Source organism: Physeter macrocephalus, chromosome 11, assembly GCF_002837175.3.
Source record: "Physeter macrocephalus isolate SW-GA chromosome 11, ASM283717v5, whole genome shotgun sequence".
NCBI lineage: Eukaryota > Metazoa > Chordata > Mammalia > Artiodactyla > Physeteridae > Physeter > Physeter macrocephalus.
This window is the reverse complement of record NC_041224.1, coordinates 167,828,906-167,834,519: the sequence shown is the minus strand read 5'-3', so window position 1 is coordinate 167,834,519 and position 5,614 is coordinate 167,828,906. Positions and strand designations below refer to the sequence as shown.

The 5,614-nt window shown below is 38.6% G+C and overlaps 1 protein-coding gene across 5 annotated transcripts in view; it reads left to right on the top strand.

Moving 5' to 3' along the window:
• Positions 1-5,614, top strand: part of EML5 (EMAP like 5) — a 178,514-nt gene that overhangs the window by 151,317 nt on the left and 21,583 nt on the right. The window lies entirely within an intron of this gene.

Sequence of the window (5,614 nt, the reverse complement as noted above, 5' to 3'; positions counted from 1 at the left end):
GCCCCGGTACTGCAAAAAAAAAAAAAAAAAAAAAAAGAATTCTTCATAGTAGATATTAACTCACCAATATCACATAGCTGGTAAGAATAAAGGTGGGACTAAAACTTGATCTTAAATGTGAATCAATAAATTTTATTGCCTAGAAGTAAAATTTTTTTAAAATTTATTATTTTTATGTAACCATCTTAATTTTTGCACATACTAGATCAACAGAGCATTTAAAGATTTGAAAATAACTTTTTATTATTGATTTTGACCATGGCTTTGTGAAGTTAAAACGCTGTTAGATGAACAATGCATGTCTGTTGTTTTTAGATATTATAATAACTAGGCTTTTTCAACTGTATTTCAGTTTACATAATATAGTAAGAATTAGCAGTTTGATAAGAAAACATTTATTTGATTTCTACCAATTTATGTGATTTGTATCCATTTCCCTCCCCTCCTCCACGGTAAAGCATGATTTTGTGATTTGACTATTTAACTACAAATTTATTCAACACAACAGGCAAGGTCCTTGCTCTCTTGGTCTACACTCAAGGGCAGGGGTTAGCAAACTACAGCCCTTGGGCCAAATCTGGTCCAGCACCTGTTTTTGTACCGCCCATGATTGAGTATAGTTTTTATTAATTTAAGTAGTTGGAAAATAACATGGGAAGAATAAAATTTCACAAAACATGAACAGTATATGAAATTCAGATTTCAGTATCCATAGATAAAGTTTTATTGGACACAGCCATGCTCATTCAGTTACATATCGTCTATGGCAGCTTTTGTGCTTTAATGGCAGCATTGAATAGTTGCAACAGAGACTGTTTACAACACTCTCATTGCTTTCCACTGCTGCTTAGCACACTACAAATTGCAGTGATTCTGTTTTAAAACTTGACAGGTTTTGAGTGCTACGTGTATTGCTATTCCACAACATTTTTTTGTTGTTGAAGTATAGTTGATGTACAACATTATATTAGTTTCAGGTGTACAGCATTGTGATTCATTTTTTTACAGCTTATACTCCACTAAAAGTTATTACAAGATAATGGCTATAATTACCCTGTGCTATACAATATATCCTTACCTTTTTTATTTTTATTTATTTATTATTTTTTTTTTTTTTGCGGTACGTGGGCCTCTCACTGTTGTGGCCTCTCCCGTTGCGGAGCACAGACTCCAGACACGCAGGCTCAGTGGCCATGGCTCACGGGCCCAGCCACTCCGCAGCACGTGGGATCTTCCCGGACCGGGGCACAAACCCGTGTCCCCTGCATCGGCCAGCGGACTCTCAACCACTGCGCCACCAAGGGAAGCCCCCTTACCTATTTTATACAAAGCAGTTTGTATCTCTTAATCTCATACCCCTAATTTGCCCCTCCCCTCTTTCCTCTCTCCTTAGGTAACCACTGGTTTGTTTTCTATGTCTGTGAGTCTGTTTCTGTTTTACATATACATTCGTTTGTATTGTTTTTCAGATTCTACATATAGGTCATGTCATACCATATTTGTCTTTCTCTATCTGACTTACTTCACTAAATATGCTACTCTCTAGGTCCATCCACATTGCTGCCATTTTTTTGTTTTTTAACCAGTGTATATCTATCATGTCAAAACAAGGGAGGGGAAAGGAAAATAGACTTTAAATGTCAAACTCAAAAGGCACAGTGAAGTGTGGATTATGTTGTTATGAAATTAGTTGGTAAAACATTGTGTTTATTATGCAATGATACTATAGCTGTGCTGAAAGAATACAATATATGTCAACATTTTCATACTAAACTTTATCACAGTATTCCCAGTTCACAGGAAAGCAAAAATCAGAAAAATTTGAAACTTTAAAACAATATCTCATCACAACAGAATTTCTTCAAAAAAATATAAAATGTGGCTACAACCTAAGTAAGGTTCTGAATGACTCATTTGTTAGCTAATCAAGAAAAGCTGTTTATTACTGAGTTAATTAAATCATGTTTGATTGCAACGAACAAGTATCCAGAGAAAATAAACTTAAGACTATTAGCTTTTTGGCAAAAACCATTGCTAAAAGAACTGAGGACATTGGGAACAACATCAGTAGTCACTAAAAACAAGACCAAAAAAAAGGCAGATGATTTTTAATGGTTTCCCTTGGCTCTTGATGGGTTGACAAATGTTGCCAGTTGTTTATTTGAGGAATCAGTGCAGACTTTTAAGTGACTGAAGTTTGCCTCCATGAACGGTGTCCATGGAACAACTACAAAAGATAATATTTTCAAATAAGTTAAGAAAACATGAATTCAGTACAACCTGAAGTGGAATCTGCTAAGATGTATTACAGCTGATGGTGGTAAAAATATCTGTGGAGCTAGAGCAGAAAAGGGGATAGTTGATTAAATTTAAAAGGCTTATAATCATTTAAGGCATTTATGGCTGTTCATTGTATTATTTGTCAGCAGGTGGTTTGTGGAAAATATTTCAATCTATCATGTGTAATTGAACTTCAATATTTTGTTATTGAGAGTCAACAGTTAATTTTGTTTGCTCTCCTAGACTTAACCATCATCAGTTCCGTTAATTTATGTTAGAAATAGGAGGTGAAAGTCCTGACTTGCCCTATCCCCACAGCAGTTCAGTGGTTTAGCAGTGGTAACATTTTGGGTTTTTTTGGTGGTTTTTTTTTGGCAACTTCTGTAGCTCAGAGCCAGGACTGACTGAGTGAGAAGAACTGCCCTCAGTCTCTGTTATGGAAAACTCAGTGGCTTTGGAAATTAGTTTTTGCTCCATACTTGATAATGTTTCTTAATGATTCAACCTGAAATTACAGGGAAATTACAATTACAACCTGAAATTTCAATTACGGTGCTTATATGTGAAACTTATACTGCAGGAAAGTCATTTGATGACAACAAATCTTTGAATCACAAGTAACTCCAAACTTCACTATATACTTCTCATACTGTCAAAAATTAAGACGAGAAGTGAGATTCCCATTCCCACAGAAATTTGCAGCAAATGTATTTTCTGGGCTCAAGTTACAGTTCCAGCAGCATTTTTTAGATCTTGATACAAGCGTAGAGAAAATTTCCATATTTAAAAAATCTGTTTAACTCTACAATTTAAGAACTTCCACCTAACCTTCAATTTAAAGTTATTATTCTGCAATGTAATACATGCTAAAAGGCAAATATCAAGATAAGACTCTAATAGAATTTTCTGAATGCCTTCCAAGTGATTAATATGCTCAATTAAAATCATATGCTTTGGGGACTTCCCTGGTGGCGTAGTGGTTGAGAGTCCGCCTGCCGATGCAGGGGACACAGGTTCGTGCCCCGGTCTGGGAAGATCCCACATGCCGTGGAGCGGCTGGGCCCGTGAACCATGGCCACTGAGCCTGCGCATCCGGAGCCTGTGCTCCGCAACGGGAGAGGCCACAGCAGTGAGAGGCCTGCATACTGAAAAAAAAAAAAAAAAATCATATGCTTTTGGATGATATTCATATTTGACAGTACCTATCTGAGACATTTTCAAAGTTGAAAATTATTATAGATCATTATCAGATGAATATTTGTAATTTTTAAAAAAAAATAACTCTGATTTTGAACCCCACTTAAGTGAATTGTCCCCCCCCAAAAATTTCATTCTCATTAGTAGATCTATATTATAAAAAATTTCACTCAATGAATTTCATCAATAAAAATTTTGTGAAAATATGTTTTCTTTTATTACACAAGTACCTGCATAATACCTTCAATTTTGTCTCTTATCTGACCCTTTACAGTGAAAGTTTGCTGACTTCTGCTTTAGAGGGAGACAGGCAATAAATAAGTACTTTTTTTTTAAATAACATGATCTAAGATGGTGATAAATATGATAAAAACAACAAATAGGACGATGGCAACAAAACAGAGTGTTTTTTCAGAGATGGTAACATTTAGCTAGGCCAAGAATGATACAAAACAGTGATACCTGAAGGGTGACCTGGGGGCTCTAGGCTGAGGCCTGGTTTGGGAATCCTACGACCACCCACACATTCAGTGATTCACTAGAAGGAATCACAGGACCCAGAGATAGTTACGGTGCTGTAGCTTATTACAATGATCAGCAAGGGAAAAAGACATATCAGGTGGAGCCTAAAGGATCGAGGCACAGGCTTTCTATGTCTCTTCCAAAACACTCCTCCAGGGGTCACACAGAACCTGCTGCTTCTACCAGCAGGCAGATACATCAATGCAGGTGCAGTGTTTCTGCCCAGGGAAACCCACTGAAGACTCGGAGACCAAGATTTTTACTGGGGGCTGGTCACAGACACAAAGCCACAACTACTAAAATACCATAGTCCCAGAAGAAAGCAGGTATTCAGTGCCCCCCGTGGACAAAATAACCTTATCAACATAGGGACTATTTCAAAAGTCAAGTTCTCACACACTAGCTAGCAGGCCATTCTAGTGATAGTAACCTCAGTCCTGCTTCTGTTAACTCCCTCCTGGGGAGGCCCTAAAGCTGAATCAAGAAACAGGAAGGTCCGTGTGACTGCAGTAAGGCCTCTGAGATGAACCTAGAGAGGGACAGGAGTTTGGATTCGTGCTAAGTGCAGAGTCCATCATTGGAAAGTTTTAAGCAAGGGAGTTATGGGATCTAATTTTTATTTATTTATTTTATTTATTTATTTTTGGCTGCGTTGGGTCTTCATTGCTGCGCGCGGGCTTTTCTCTACTTGTGGCGAGCGGGGGCTACTCTTCGTTGCAGTGCGCAGGCTTCTCATTGCAGTGGCTTCTCTTGTTGCGGAGCATGGGCTCTAGGCACGCAGGCTTCAGTAGCTGTGGCGCGTAGGCTCAGTAGTTGTGGCTCGCCACCTCTAGAGCACAGGCTCAGTAGTTGTGGCGCACGGGCTTAGTTGCTCCGCGGCACGTGGGATCTTCCGGGACCAGGGCTCGAACCTGTGTACCCTGAACTGGCAGGCGGATTCTCAACCACTGCGCCACCAGGGAAGCCCTGTGATCTAATTTATCCTTTGAGGAAATCACTCTCTGCACTATTAGGAATATAAAGGGGAAAGAGCCTCCAGAAAATTAGGAGGCTATCATAGTAGTCCAAGCAAAAGACATTTTAAACTAGGGTGTTAGGAGTGAAAATGAAGAGAACTAGATAAATATGGACTGTATTTTAGAGGTAAATCCAGCAGGTTTTTTTTTATAAATTGGATGAGGGGGCATGACAGAAAGTAAGGAGTCAGGACTAAATTAATTTTTTGCTTGAGCAGCTGGCTAAATGAGATGGGGGAATACTTTGGAAGAAATAGATGGGCAGGGAGAAGTTACCTACAGTCATAAGGAATGAAGGGAGTGTAGGTTCAAATGCAAGAAAACTGGTAGGTTTGGAGGTGGGAAAATAAGGAACCTCCTCTCTGATGGCTTTTATTTCATCAGCTGAGAGTGAGGAGATGGTGAAGTAGGTGGGGGAAGAGCTTTGGAATCATCACTTTGGAATGTGGGAGAGAAAATATATATATTAGAAAAGATATGGTATAATTACCATTTGAATGCAATAGATGTGTTTTTTTTGTTTTTTTTGTTTTTTTTTTTTGTGGTATGCGGGCCTCCCTCTGTTGTGGCCTCTCCCTTTGCGGAGCACAGGCTCCGGA